Here is a 15,473-nt window from a genome sequence, read left to right as displayed (position 1 = left end):
GATCTCCCCAGCCTGGCAGGAAAGCACCTATGCAGGGAGAGCCACTCCCACAGCAGTTTCCCCTGTGCCCGTTGATGTCTCTCCCCTAGGCTGCCATCCCTTTGATTAGCCAGCCATGAGGTCAGACGACTGCCGTGTCTGTCACCACACAGATTCCTTCCTCAGCCAGTGTCAGAAGTCCACATGCCTGAGCCTCTGTCCTCTTACAGCCCCAAGCAGGAGAGGCTGGGATTAGCCATAGATGGAGAAGAAACTGAGGCACGGGATGTGGAAATAGCATGCTAAGGACTTATTTGGAGAGATTCCCCCCCTGTGTCGAGGGACGGACTCACTCATTTGAAACTAAAGCCAAATGTTTCATTTTATAGACCTATGTGTGGCCCAGAGAAGGCAAACATGTTTAAAGTCATATAGCAAGTATCCCTCTGACCTATGACCCTTTTCAAGGTAGATACCAAGGAGCCAGTGGCATTCAGCCCAAATGTTTCCATCCCGACTCCTGTACCTCTGTCACTACAGCCCCCGGCTGTCCAGGTCCAGCCTGGTCCCTCCTAGCTGACTCTTTTGTAGTTGGTGGTTGAGGGGAAAATCCATCAGGGCAAACAGTGGCAGGCAGAGGACTTCCTCATCTGGGCCTGTGGGTTTTCCTTCCTCTCACGGCTCCTGACACGGTGTGGTGTGCAGAGCCTGGAGTCCTTGTAGACTGAGGAGACCCCAGCATTGTGCAGTGACCCCAGGGCACAGAGGCTACCATGTCTTGACCGCTGCCCGAGCTGGAGTGATAAAGGCATGACGGGGTCCTCTGCTTGTCCCTGGTTGGCTCCGGTCATACGTCTTCCCTGTGAAGTTGGTGAACACCATCTGAACCCCGCACCCAGTAGCAGCCCCCCATTCCAATCAGGCTGGGCGTCAATGATCCTGGCTGCATTGGCTGAGAAGATGCAGGTGCAGGTACAACCTATAGGGGTTGCTGTAAAGCTCTTGCTTTCTGTTTGCTTTGGAGATAGACCTCAGGTAGCCCAGGCTGACCTCAAACTCACTATGTAGCTGAGGCTGACCTTGAGCCCTGATTCTCCTGTTAGCCTTTCTGGGTGCTCAGATGAGAGGCAGGTGTCACTAGGCTTGGCTGGAAACACTTTCCACTGTGACCCTGGCTAAGCCCTCCATCCCTTGGCCCCAGTGTTCCCTGTAAAATAAGGCAAGTGTCACGTCCAAATGGACATTTTGTTTTTGTTTTTGTTTTTGTGAGGGTTTGGGGTCACAAGCTCAGGGCAGACAAACTCAAACATTCGGTGCTTGTCTGTCTGCGAGATGGGCGGTGTTGGCCAGCCAGCCTTTCCATGGTCCTGTTTGTGACCAGCATGGTGAGGCAGGGACTTGGTGTCTGGTTCTTGCTCTGAGTCTTCTGTCAGCCGAGCTGGTGATGCCGATATGTGCAGGGCCTGGACATAGTGCACGCTGTGGTGTGGACGAGCGTCCATGAGCCAAGCATCCCATCCTCACCTCCACCTAAGCCGCGCCGACAGCCACACCAGGGACAGTACTGATCTTGAAGGACTGAAGGCTCTTTGATTTTCTACAATGGTGTCATTGTGTTCAACTCCTTCACTGTGACCCAGCTCAAACCTGATTCCTGACCACATGGAGCCCTGACCACATGGAGCCCTAACTCTGGATATAGACATGGAGCCTGGTGTTAATGGGATAGCCTGGGGCCAGGCAGGTCACCCCACAGGCCAAAGTCTTCCTTCTCCTCAGGAGACGTGGCTGTACCTAGGCCTGGGCTAACCTGGGAACCTTGGTGTCCTTCTCTGTTTTACCAGGGCTGGACTGTCCCACCTCCTAACAGGCAGATTCTGAGCCAGGATGCCACCTGTGTGTCCCTAGATTGCCACAGTTCTCACTGCCTTGGCCCCAATTGCTCAGTTACTCTTTCACCCTGGGAACAACCCCCTCCCTGAAACCCAAAAGTTGGGGGTGGGGGATGACTCAGATGGCAGCCCACGACCGTGGGTCTGTTTTTAGTTTCTCACACCTAGCCTCAGTCTATCAGTCTGTGATATGGGTACCATGGTGTATTGATGCTCTTGGAGCAGAGCCCAGCATGAACTTCAGGGACCATCCTGGGCTCTGCTCTAGGGATATTTGAAGAAACTGTTTTACTTTCTCCCATTTCCCAGTAGGGAAATTTGAGGCCAAGTTTCCCTCTAAACAGAATAAAGGCAGCAGAGCTTCCACCCTCGTCCTTAGCCTCCATGAGCAGCCTCCTGATTGCCGGAGAGGCAGCCATGCCACCGCAGGAGGTGAGAGACTTCCAGAAGGCTTTGGAGCACGAGTGGAAAGTTGGTGCCCACTTTTACAAGGCTCCCCTCCCCCCTCGTTCTTCTCATGACATCGCACCAACTGCTTCTTTCCGTAATCCAAACCATTGTTTTTCCAGGGCGAAACTGAAATAAAAACCACATGGGCCCCACTCCGCACACCCTCAGCACACAGAAGCAAGCTCTGGGCAAGTTGTAATGAGCATGTGGGGGGGGGGCTTTTGCTCTCCATGGGGTCACCAAGCAGAGGCTGTCTGGCCATGGAGACACTTGGGACTTCCTGGTGGCCAAACTGGTGTAGGTGTCGAGGTGTCAGACTGACAGGGCTGGGTTAGAGACCTTCTGTTTAGGAGAGCAGAAACCCAATGCTGACAGAGCCGCCCCTTCAGAGGAGCCAAGTTCAATTCCCAGAACCCACAGCAGACGGCTCACCTATGATTCCAGTGATCCGGGGATCTGCATCCTCTGCCCTCCATAGGAATTTGCATTTTTGTGCACATAACTATATACATGTACACTAATTATAAAAATAATTGTAAGAGTACGCTGCTGGCAAGAGAGTTGGGGTGCCACAAGCTGGGGCCTCAAAGGCAACTGCTGACGCCTATGCAGAGCAAGGGGGCCCCAGAGAGGAAGAGGGGCAGCAGGTACATGGTTGAGAGAGGAAGCAGAGAAGGTGGGGTAGAACACAGGGAAGTCTGGATGCAGGTCATGGCCCCCAGGCACCAGAGGAGCTCCTGTGTGGAGGACATGGGAGTTTGGAAGGCGAAGGCTGCTTTATTGACTGGAAGGCACACTCGGGAAGGAAGAGGCCTAGAAGTCCCTGGAAGGACTGGGGAAGGTTCTCCCCAGGTCTTGACCCTGGGGAGCTATACACACACACACACACACACACACACACANAGAGAGAGAGAGAGAGAGAGAGAGAGAGAGAGGTTCATGAACAGATAGCCCCTGCCCCATCCCCAGCCAGGCCCATGTGCACATAGGCCCATGCACTTGGCTCATGCATGCATGCAAGAGCTATGTGTGCAAAGTGCAGGCTCAGAGAGGCTCCCTTCAGAGACACTGCCACAGTAGCCAGACCGCAGCAACTATTCGCAATATGGAAATGCAGCATGCAGACACCCACCCACCTATGCAGCATGCAGACACACATGCCTGTGCACACCTGCCTCCACACACAGCCATGTGCATGCACATGCATGCCTGCACATGTGTGTACATGCAGACATGCATGCTGACCACAGATGGTAGAGGCCTCCCAGGCCGAGCTCAGGATGGCAGCTTACCCTGAGCCCATTGGCTGATCTAAACACACAAGCAAGCGGAGCCCTTGTTGTTAGCTTCCAGCTCAGAGGGAAGGTCACTGTGTGTTTGTTGAAATCATGGTGGCTCCTCACATAAGAGTCCTCACAGTGACTTTCTTATGTCAGGGAGTCTCTGTGCAGAAGAGGAATGTGTTTTTGAAGGCCCAGTAGGTCAGTTGCAGGTGTGGGAACAGGCTCTCTGTTCCTGGGATGTAGCCACTGTCCACTTGGCCCCAAAGCAGGCTAGGGGGGTGCCTCCCCTAGAGACTGGCAGAAGCTGGGTTGTTCCCATTAGCTGGCTGACTGACACTGTCTAACCACCCCCTGCACCTGCTCCCTGACTCATGCAGTTAGCCACTCTCTGCACCTGTTGCCTCTTGTGTAGAAGATAGCATGACATCTCTAAATACAGTGCCCCCACCCCACCCCTGACACCAGGCAGAGGCAGAGGTTGTACCCCTGGCTTTGGCACCCTGAGCTACTAGGCAATCTGTCACAAGTTGACAGAGCCTGGGTTCAGCTGGATGCTGCACTGGGCACACAAGCAACCCAGCCTATGAGCTCCGTGTTGTTCCCCAAGTGACATAGAGAAATGTCACCAAGTGCTTCCACACCTCAAAATAGCCAGGGTCCTTGAGAGAGAAAGAGACAGAGACAGAGAGACAGGGAGAGTGAGTGCAGAGAGAGAGAGAGAGAGAGATAGACAGACAAAAAAACAGAGAGGCAGACAGACAAATAGACAGAGGTAAGAGGGAGCAAACATGGGAGACTGTAGCATTTGAATGCCTCCCTTTGCCCCATGATAATCAGGTTCCTACTTTTGGCCTGTAGCCTGAGGAGACGGGGATCTGCTAGCCTGGACCACAGGGATGCCACACAGTGCCAGCGGTGTCCTGAGCACAGTGTCACAAGTGCTCCGTGGTGGCTTAGCAGATGGCCACTACTCGCCTGTCCTGTGGGACAGCAGAGATGCGCAGGCTTCATCCGCACTGTCCCTCAACCATGTGCCACCTCTGAAGGCCTCCTGGATGGGGCCCTGTGTGTGTGTGGGGGGGGTGGCAGCAGGAGAGCTGGTGTCCCTGAGCTGCTGACTGACAGCCACCAACAGTCTCCCACCTCAACCTCTCACAGCCTGCTGGAGCCTCGGGAGCTGTCAGGTAACTTGAGGGACTGTATAAGGTGGAGGAGGCTGGGCCTTCTTACTCTGGACTGTTCTTCCAAACCTAGAGACCCAAATAGGTAGCACAAAAACCTGGGCTCAGCCTGGCTCCTGCTGAGAATATATATTATACATTATATCATATATTATACATTATATCATATATTATACATTATACTTTATTACATTACATGTTACACATTATACATGATACATGATTATACGTGATATATCATATAGCACACATGACATATTACATATTAAACACCATATTATATATTATATATTATATATTTATATGTTTTAATCTCTCAGGTGTGATAATATCTTCTTAATCTAGAGTCTGTCTCCCACAAGGGATTCGGTTTGTTTGTTGAGTGAATGCTTGACACCTATGCACTGGTCAGGACATAGAATCACACAGTAGTCTACCTAGATCCCCACTGGCATGCTGTGTGACTGGACAAGTCATGGCCTGCTGTGAATCCTGACTCAGATGGTCACCAAGGCCTGTACTGGTGAGCTGCTGATAGCCCTTAAGGGCTTTGTGAACCTAGGGAGGTGATCTTCCTCACCGGGAGGGCACATGACTGTTCTCCCACATATCTGAGGGCCTGTCTGTCTGTCCTCTGAGACCTGATGACCCTAGATGCCCCGACACTCAAGACATTTATTCACACCCACAGGGAAGGGCTTTTGCCAGCCTGTGGTGGCCCCAGCCTGAAGCCTGGGCTGTGGGAGGAGCAGGAGAAAAGCTTCCCCCAGCGCTGTGGATGAGGGACGGTGCGCATCTCCTGTTTCTTAGAACCATGCGCAGCTGGGGTGAGCTCATTTACGGGAAAGGGAGATGGGGGGCTCTATTCACACCCAGCCCTGCTGGGGGGCAGCAAGTGCGTCAGCCGCCCAGCTTCGAGCCTGCCTCCGGAAACGCCGCCCAGGGAGCAGTCACGAATGGGCTGGGTGAGGGGGGAGCTGAGCCTGGTGTGTGTGTGTGTGTGTGTGTATGTGTGTGTCAGGTGACAACCAGAAGGCCCAGCAAGGCCTGAAGGCTGCTTATGGTGCACAGAGAGGTCAACTTCCCCCTTTCCGGAGTCACCCCACTCCTGCTGCTGGCTGGAGGTCTGTCCAGCTGTCTGTGTGTCCAGCTGCTGCCTCCAGGTTTCTACACATCTGCATGGTCCCTAGGAGGTTGCGTTCCAGTCTACACAATTTATAGGGCTTGATGACCAGGACAGGGTCTAAAGTGAGACCCTGGTGGACTGGCAAAGCACCCTGGCTCCCCACTCCACCCACCACCTCCTCCAAGGCTTGGTGCAGCTATTTAAAGCCAGCGGTGGCCCGTGGGAAACTTCTTCAGATGTGTGGTTTTGTCTTCTCTAGCTAGTGCAAGGGCCCGCTCGCTCGCTCACTCGCTCGTTCTCGAGGCGGGTGACTCACTGGCAGTGAGAAAAGCCTTTTTGTTGTTTGATGCCTGCTGGAGGCTCTACTGCCTGAGAACCAAGCCTGCTGGGGCCTTCCCCTGCAGGGACTCCTGGAAGGCTTGGGGAGTGCCCAGAGTGGCTCCTTTGTCCCACCGGAGCCCAGGGCCCCTGGTGCTCAAGGGCTTGGCTGTTCTGCCCAAGCTGGAACCACTGGCTGTTCGGGGGTGGAGGTGAAACACATCCTCACACTTCATCTCCAGGAAGCCCCCCTCAACCTCTCCAGGACTTCAGGCAATCTCCACTTTCCTGACTTAATCCTGTGACATGTCACCTGTGACACGGCTTTGGGTTCAGATGTGTGGATATGTATGCAGATCATCTGGGAGCACGTGGCATACAGCTGGTGCTCAATAAAAGCTTTGGGGATTAGAGAGGCAGATGAGATTTAATGAGTGTTTACTTTGTGTAGAACATGTCACAGGACTAATCCCACTGAGGGGCTGTGGGTGAAGCCCAGTGCTACATAAGGCCTTGGGTTCCATCCACAGCACCACAAAAAACAAACAAACAAACAAACAAACAACCCCCCCAGACTTCCTGCCTGTGAAGAGTTCCACTGGACAGGTCCACAGAATAGTCTTAGACATCTTCCGGTTTATATTTGAGGAGACTGAAGCAATGTATATTTGCTCATAGTGAGGAACATCATAGCAGGACTCGAACCCAGGACACGCGGTATTGTACAGAGTCAGGCTAGCCGTGCACTCAGAGCCTCCGTGTAAGCTTCTTCCACTCTGGATCCTCCCCACCTCACCTGCATGTCCCCAAGTTTGAGACCTCAAGAAATCACTTCCCCTGGCAGGTGCCTGCTCTTCTCTGCACGTCCACTGCTATCACTACCATAGAAGTTCACACATTTCTGCCCGGGTCCCTGACCCACCCGAAATGTCTTCAGAATAGAAACCAGCTCTGCCTCCCGCCCCCCAGTGTCCCAAGCACCTAGGCAAGCACAATAGCTAGCACCCAAGTCTGTAGGCTGAGCAGGTCCCACCAGAAAAGTAACCAGAGGGTGGTCTCCAGGGACATTTTCTAGAAACTTCTCTGTCACAATACAGACATCCCTGTGGTCATCGTCAAGGGAATTAGTCTGCTGACTGGTAAGGATTTTAAGGTGACAGCAAAGACCCAGAGGAGCTTTTCAGAGGACCTGCTTCTCTGGACAGCAGGTGACCACCCTTCTACGGACTCAGAGGTGTTGCCAACATTATAGCCCCAGAGCATCATGGGAACTTGGGGGAGGGGACTCTGGGCTCTGCTGTGCTTAGCCATTGGCAATGGATAGGGCTAGTGTGGCCCTGAGGAAGGCATACTGAGCTCCATTCTTGAGGGTCAAGGGGTCACTAGGGCCAGAGCAGGACAGTGCTCACCCCAGAGTGGCAGGGGAGTCATGGAGAGGTTCCAGGGAAGTGGTGACCTAGTGAGTCTTGGGCCTGAGACTGAGACAGAGGCAGCAGAGGTTGAGGGTGGGTCATAGCCGTAGAGTTGGTGCACGGCAGGGTTTCAGCCCTGAGTGGCTGCTTCTTTGGTGCCAGCCCTGAGAGCATTCTCATTGCTCTTCTTGTCGCTCTACCGAAACCCCTGGCAAGCCATCCAAGGTGACAGCGGTTTGCTCTGGCTCATGGCATCTATGGGTATCCATCTATCATGTCAGGGGAAGACGTGGTGGCTGGGGCAGTTCACACCGAGATGCAGGAGCCTGTGGGTCCAGATGAATCACTCTTATCTTCTAGCCTGCCTCACCACCTCCTAAAACAGAGCCACTGGCTGCAGACCAACACATGGTCCTGTGAGAGACGGTTCACATTCACACAGCAACATTCCAGCCATGGCCCCAGAGGGTCACGGCCATCGCAGAATGCAAAACACACCCAGTCTGGCATTTACTATCTCAGAGCCTTCGATGTCCCAACACCATTCATAAGACCACAGTCTTGTTGATGGACACAGATCAATATGATCCCAACCCCCCGTGAGGCCACCGAAGTCTAAAACCACTTCTGAGACTCACACTTAGCTGTGAGACCCTGCAAAATGAAGAAGCAAGTTACAGGGGCTAGAGAGATGGCTCTGTGGTTAAGAGCACCTGTCGCTCTTGCAGACGACCTGAGCTGGGTTCCCAGGATCCACATAGTGGTTCACAACCATCTGTAACTCCAGTTAAATTACAGGGAATCTGATGCCCTCTTCTGTCCTCCGTAGGCACCAGGCACACGTGCAGTATACATATATACGTGCAGGCAAAATAACTAAATTACATACTTCTAGTGTTCAGTGACATGGAGAGGAATGAAGAAGGAAAAAACAGATCCTGACAAGACCCTAAGCCAGCAAGGCTAACGCCAAACTCCACAGCTCCGTGTACAGCACCTGGGGTACGGCGTGGCCCTGTGTGGGCTCCAACAGACTTGGCTGGCTCTGCCCCTCCTGCTATCCCTGTGGCCTATCGAGTGCCACCGCCCAGAACTGATTCAAGCTGTCTGTGATGGGTATACCTGCCAACCACATGGCTCCCTGCTGTGGCTCCTGAGCTTCTGGGTCAACTCACCAGTCAGAGGCACCAGGGTACCGCCACTCACCTCCATCAGCCTCCAGGAGAGGCCTAGAGAGGCCTCGGGTGGGAGCAGAATCAGGCTCGCGTTGAGTGTGTTAATCTCCAGACCTTTCTTTCTGCCTATGGTCAGGCCATCGACGTTCATTCCCCAGACTTGACAGTCGATGTACTGAAGACATTTCCTTAGAGACGGGGCCCAACATCCTCCCTGAAGCCTAGCCTGAGAAAAAGTGAGAAGCCACAGGGACCGGTTCTGCTGAGGAAAACATTACACTGTACATGTTCACATCTTTCCAACCTGTGTGGTGTTGAGTGACTGGGTGTTGTAGGGGCAGAAATACGTGCGGGGCACCTCCCTGAGACACTAGGAGAAAGTTTGTTATGGATGCTGGAGCTGTGAAGAGCAGACACGGGAGAGGACCATACAGAGCTTGCAGGAAATCACTAGGACGCCTGGCTTGCTCAGCAGGTCTCAAACTCTACACATGCTGAACCTGCCTGTGGCATAAGGAGCGTCCTTGCAATCAGTCTGGGGACCCTGGCCACAGTCAGGTGGTCCAAACCAAACAAGGGGAATCCCAATGCCAGACAGCTGTGAGAAACAAGTGCCTCTGCCTATGACAGACCGTCTGACCCGGGGCCCTGGCTGGGTCTGAGTCCAGCCCAGACCCTAAAATTTCCCCTGTGGTTAGGAATGGGTTGTAGCCATCACTTCCTGTGAGGGGTGAGAACAGGATTGGGGGCCACAAAGGGACTGACCCTGCTGCCAGGGAGGCGACCTTGGCATGAGCCTCTGCAGCTGAGGGTCCAGCCCTAGCCAGGACATTGACTGACTGTGTGACTTCTCCCCATTTCGTCCTCTGAAATGAATGTTACCAGGGTTCACGTCCCACTCTAGGGTCTCTGATACTAGATACTTTGCTGTAACAAAGGACCACACATAAGAGGCCCCAGAGAGGTTGCAGAGAGCCACCAAGGAATGAAGGACTGTGGCTTTGAAAGCGATAAATAGAAAGATCAAATTCTATCCCCACCATTTAGTTGCTGTGTGGTCTTGGGCAAATGGCTTCACTTCTCTGAGCCTTTATGTCTCCATCAAAAACACCAATAATCATGATGTTGGTAACCCGAGCGGGGTTCCAGGGCAGTGAATCTGCTCTTCACTTCCTGCTTGCCATCCTTCCAATTGATGAATCTCAAACAGTACCCAACCTTCCCCCCTAGGATGGAGGCATCATGACCCTGGTGGACAATAAGTTAGGGGAGGGAGCGACCCCCACCACCTGACTCTGTGCCTGCCACAGGACAGCGGTCAGTGTGAGACTGGGGATCACTTGAGAGGAGCCCCTCACTCAGAGCTCAGCATTGAGCCCCGTTATCCTGCCATTACCAAATCCCCCCACCTCAGCTTCCTCCCCTGCTTCCAGTGGTCCTCTACCCACCCATGGACTGCCGTCCTTCATCCTGGCCCTGGGTGTCACCAGCATTCAGGGCTGTGGGTTGGAGGAACATCTGAAGGTATTTGGCCCACAACAGGCAGGCCACATCCCAGGACCACACAGCCCACAGGCCCCCTGTCACCTCACTTCCTGTGTCCTTTTCTCTGAGACCTCGGGTAGCTGTGTCTCTGGGGGCTGCTGGGTAGGATTCTTGTTTGACATATATCCCCAGTGGCCCTTTTCATGGTGGGGAGAAGTCACTGCCTATCCAGAAGACCTCTCTGCCAGAAAGTCAGCGTCCTCTCAGATCAGCATGTTCGTCAAGCAGGGTCTCAGGGGTAGCAGAGCTGGCAGGTAGACCTGCCCTGCACCTCTTTGTGGTCAGGCTCCAGGCTCCATGGTATGTGCTGGGCTTTAAGGGAGAGAGGGCAGAAAGGCCATTCTTGCTATCTTGTTCCTGTTTCAGTTTATCTGTCCATGGAGCTGTCTTTAGGAAGCATGTGGGCACACCCCTGTCAACAGTCCCTGAGTGCTGGCACACCCCTTAGCTCCCTGTCCTAATCCTGACTCCTCTGGCCTCCATTCCTCTCCAGCTCCCCGCACTTGGCCTCACCAGCCTGGGCTGGGGGGCCGGGGCAGCGTAAGGTCATGTAGGCTGGGGTCTGGAACTGGACAGCCAGTCTGGTGTCTTTGGTTGAACCTCACCTCCTCACTAGCCATAGTGAGAAGGAAGGAGACAGACTGGATTCTGTTTCCTGGAAGTACCCCAGGCAGGCAGAAGGCAGTCCAGCCCTGGCCTACAACCAAACACACTGTTTTAATCCCCAAACTGTCCTTGTGTGTCTCCCAGGACCTGGACCCAGCTCTGCTCCCAGAGAATTCCTGGAAATAAAATGCCCTTGACCCAGAGTTCCCAACACCCACAGAATACATGATATGACCCTACCAAACACTTTAGTGTTCACCTGCCGAGTTCAAGCCTGCACGCAGAGCCACTCTAGTCTAGCTAAGTGTCCATTCAGGGACAGGGGCTTTGCACCTTGCTCCGTAGTCAGGTGCAAACACTCAGAGATGTTGAGTGACTACACCACCAGCACAAACCCAGATTGGCTCCCTCCAGGGTTAGGGTCTGAACCTCAAGGCCACAAAGCCTCATGTTCCCAGAAACCCCTGCACCCCATGAGGCCCAGGCTCTTTGATGGGGAAGGATATGCTACGAGAGGAAGAGGGGCCTGCCACCCTACTCCAGCAGGCCCTCAGGAAATGCCTGGTGACAAACGATCCTGTTGTCACCAAAACAAAGCTGTGGGTGCCTAACACAGACCAGAATGAGACACATGCAGGATGACGTCCTGGTGAGGAAGAGGGGAAATAGCTTCCTGCACGGCTCAAAGCTTGGAGCAGCTCAGGGGGACAGTGGTGTTCAGAGATCACGACGTAGGATTTCGGGTGAAGGAGGCCACCTGTGTCCAGAAGCAATAGGAGACGTGAGCCGGCATCCATACTGGCCTCCCAGAATCCTGCTCAGCATCAGAGGAAACCCACCGGCATTGAAGACAACTGGGTTAGCTCCTCAGTTACCTCAGAATATGTCTGGGGAAGTCATTGCCCTTCCGGGCCTCAGCCTCCTCCTGGAGGGTTGTCCCGAGGACTGCGACCCTGCACACAGAGCCTCTACCAGCCTAGCTAAAGTGCCATGTGGTCCAGCTCTCATGGCTCTTTTTGTTCAATTCCTCGTGAAGCTTGGGTTGCGAGCTGGCTGTGGGAGTGGCGTCTGAGCCACTTAGCTATGAGGGCTCAGACAGGAGAGGGTAGCAGGATAGGGTCAGCTCAGCCAGCCCCAGGTGCTGCTCCCAGACCTCAGACCCCATTGTCTCCACCATCTGGGGGACACTTTACCATTCCCATCCAGACAGCGTGAAAACCAGCGATATCCTTGAGCCCTGAAGTCACATGACTCCTCTGTAAGGCGCTAATCCAGCGGTCCTCAACCTGTGGGCCACGGCCCCTTTCAGATCACTGATAAGATATTCTACAGATCAGATGCTTACATTATGATCCATAACAGTAGCAAAATTACAGCTATTAAGTTACAGTGAAATAACGTTATGGTTGGGGGGGGGTCACCATGACATGCGGCACTGGATTAAACTGTTGAAGTTAGAAAGTGTTAGCAAGGTTGAGAACCAATATTCTAATCTTTCCTGGGCCCAGGCCTCTCCCTTACCACCTCACCCACGCAGCTAGGCTCAGGACCCTGGAAACAGAGGGTCGCAAGGCTTCTCCTTCTCCTTCTCTGTCTGAGTCAGCCCCAGCACTGAGGAGGTGACTCAGAGGAGACAAAGCTCAGAGCCACGCCCCATTCACAGTGTGTAGAGCACCTCACCCACCCCAGACCAGGTTTCCCAGGGCTGCCTGCCCTCCCACGGGCTTCTCAGTGTCCCCTGGAGAAAGCAGTGGAGACACAGGTCTCAGTTCGGGTGTCTAAGAGGCCTGGAGACACCACCGTTGGCTGGTCCTGAAGTCAGATGAGGACGGCTTTGGGCTCTTCCTGACACAGGTCGCCATTGCCCAGGTGGTTCAATCCAGATACATAGAGCCAGCTCCCTCTATGCCTGGTGCCTGGCTGGGGCTCAGGGGTCTGAGAAGAATCAGCCCTGTCCCCTTGGGACTCCTCATCACCAAGGAAGACAGACACAATGACAAATAACTATAAACATGAACGGGAGACTGAGCATTAAAATACACAGGGCTGGTGAACCCAGAAAGGCCACTGAGACAATAAATTCAGTGTTTAGTGATGGAGGGAGTGCTCCTGAATCCCCAGAGTGGAGTTAGCTCGAGGAGGCCAGGTGATGTGGTCCCAAGGGGTGCGGGGAAACAGCTTATAATGACTGTCCGATGACTGCCCCTGCAGTCCTTCTAAAATATGAGGTGGGGGAGGGGCCATGTAAAACTGTAGAAATGTTCTGGTGGGTGGCATTCAGAGAAGTCAAACCTAGGTCTTCATCTGTAGCCAGCTTTCTTCATGACCTTACGTCTCCCCTGTATGCCTCTGTGTTCTCCATCAAATAGGGACCCGAACTGACAACAACCACGCTAGCACCAAACCCTTTGCATACCTTACCACACTCCTAGTCTGCAGCCTCCTCTGAGGTAGGCACTATTAATAGAAGAACTCTCTAGACCAATGAGGGCAAAGCCAACGGTAGGTTAGTCGAAAGCAAACATATTCACAATAGGAAATCTTAGGTAGTACCTACATTAGTGTTTGATCCAACACAATTAGTGTATTAGACAGTATTGAAAAGGCTTGTGAGTTTTCACCATGTGATAGGTCAAGGCCGTCTTTGTAACTGAGGCCTCTGCCGGAAGTGCCTGCCTGTCTGGGTTTTTGTTGTTGCTATTAGTTCGTTCTCCCCCACCAATCCCCAATCAAATGTCCCTGAATGGCCGCATTGATGGTCTTATCTAGTTGTTTTAGTACAGGTGACACTTTGGTCAGGCTGTAAGGTGACCTGTCTTAGGCTTCTTCAGGATTTTGGTGTGTGTGTGTGTGTATGTGTGTGTGCACGCACGCTCACGCATGCACATAGCGATGGGAGGCAGTGGCTTTTGCGACCATTCCCTACTTTCTTGTAACAATTTATTTCATTTCTAATTATGTGTATGAGTCTGTGTGTGGGTGTGTGCTTGGGCAAGTGAGTGCCTGTGGAGGCCAAGGGCTTCCAGTTCTCTGAAGCTGCAGTTGCAGGTGAGTGTGAGCTGCCCCACATGGGTTCTGGGGATTGAACTGAGGTCCTCTTCAAGCAGCATGTGCTCTTGACCGCTGAGCCATCTCTCTAGTTTCGCCTTATTTTGTTGTTATTGTTGTTTTTAAGACAGTTGTCTCACCAAGCCTGTAACTGACTGGTTTGGCTAGACTGGCAGGGCCTCCTGTCTCCGCTGAGAAAATGAGCCTGTACCACCACACCAAGCCTTGAGTGTGGATTGGAGAGAGCAGAGGCAGAATTTCCTGCACACCCAGCAAGCACTTTACTGGTTAAGCCACGGGCCAGCCCTCCTTCAGTCTTTTAATATCCCTGGGTGTATATAAATCCACAAGGGTAGATTTTAATTATCAAGGTCCCAGAGACACAGGGGAGTCCTGTGCTGTATCGAGTCCCTGTTTTCCCTAGAGTTCTTCAGCATTGTAATGTGGTTTTCTGCCCTTTGCCACACTGATCTTGTTCTCTGGGGACATGAGTGGACAAATAAGTCTCTCTTGAACGCACGTCCAGACAGTCCATCTGATAAGAAGACTGGCATTCAGTGATTGGTGGGCACTGTGCACAGCCTGGGTATGCTGGGCAATTTCAAAAGCCTCGGAGCAGCAGGGGTTAAAACTTACGAACTATTAATTTCTAGAATCTTCCATGGAAGACTTTTGGACTGCTATTCGCGTTGGGTACCTGAAACCACAGAAAGTGGAAGGAGCCAGCTGGGACCACCGTGCCGCTTCCAAACTGACAGCTGTCTGTCTTCTGGATGCTGCGGCCTTTCCCTTCACCATGTTGCCTTCTGTGGGCAACCAGGGTGCTTGCTTAGTTTTCGGCTGCAAGAGCATTCTTCCCGCAGCCTCAGTTTGATCTGGGGTTCACAGCTGGAGGCCACAGGTCTGGGAACAGACCTCCCTTGCCCAGCACAGCCTGGGACTCACGGACTTGCCTTGCCCCGGAAAGGGAAGGGTGACGGATCTGAGAGCATTGACGAGTGTCTGCCAGGTGCTTTTGACTGTTCCCATGTTTTTCCTGAACGAATGCTGGTACTCAGTTTGAGGCCACGCCCATCTGAACCAAGGCCCAATTGGAGCCCAGGCTGTGTTGGGCCACATTCTTTACCCAGCATCCTCTGTGGAGAGGCCCCGTCAGAAGCCCCTCCGCCCCTAAATCTCTGGCTTTTTCCAACAGATGGGCTGGAAAATGGGAGGAGGTGGTTTAAACATCGTCAGGCAGACGGGGCTGGGTGCACAGGCCTAAAACTCTTTTTACTTGGGAGGCTGAGACGGGTGGATTATGGGTTCGAGGCCTTCCTGGGCTATAGAGTGAATTCAAGATCAGCCTGTCTCAAAAACAAAACAAAACAAAACAAAAAAACAAACAAACAAAAAAACCCCTAAAGATGTAGCTTCATAATCAAATGCTCACAAAACATGTACAAGGTCCTGGCTTCA

Source organism: Mus caroli, chromosome 4 (genome assembly GCF_900094665.2).
Source record: "Mus caroli chromosome 4, CAROLI_EIJ_v1.1, whole genome shotgun sequence".
Classification (NCBI taxonomy): domain Eukaryota; kingdom Metazoa; phylum Chordata; class Mammalia; order Rodentia; family Muridae; genus Mus; species Mus caroli.
Note: the sequence above shows the minus strand (reverse complement) of the source record.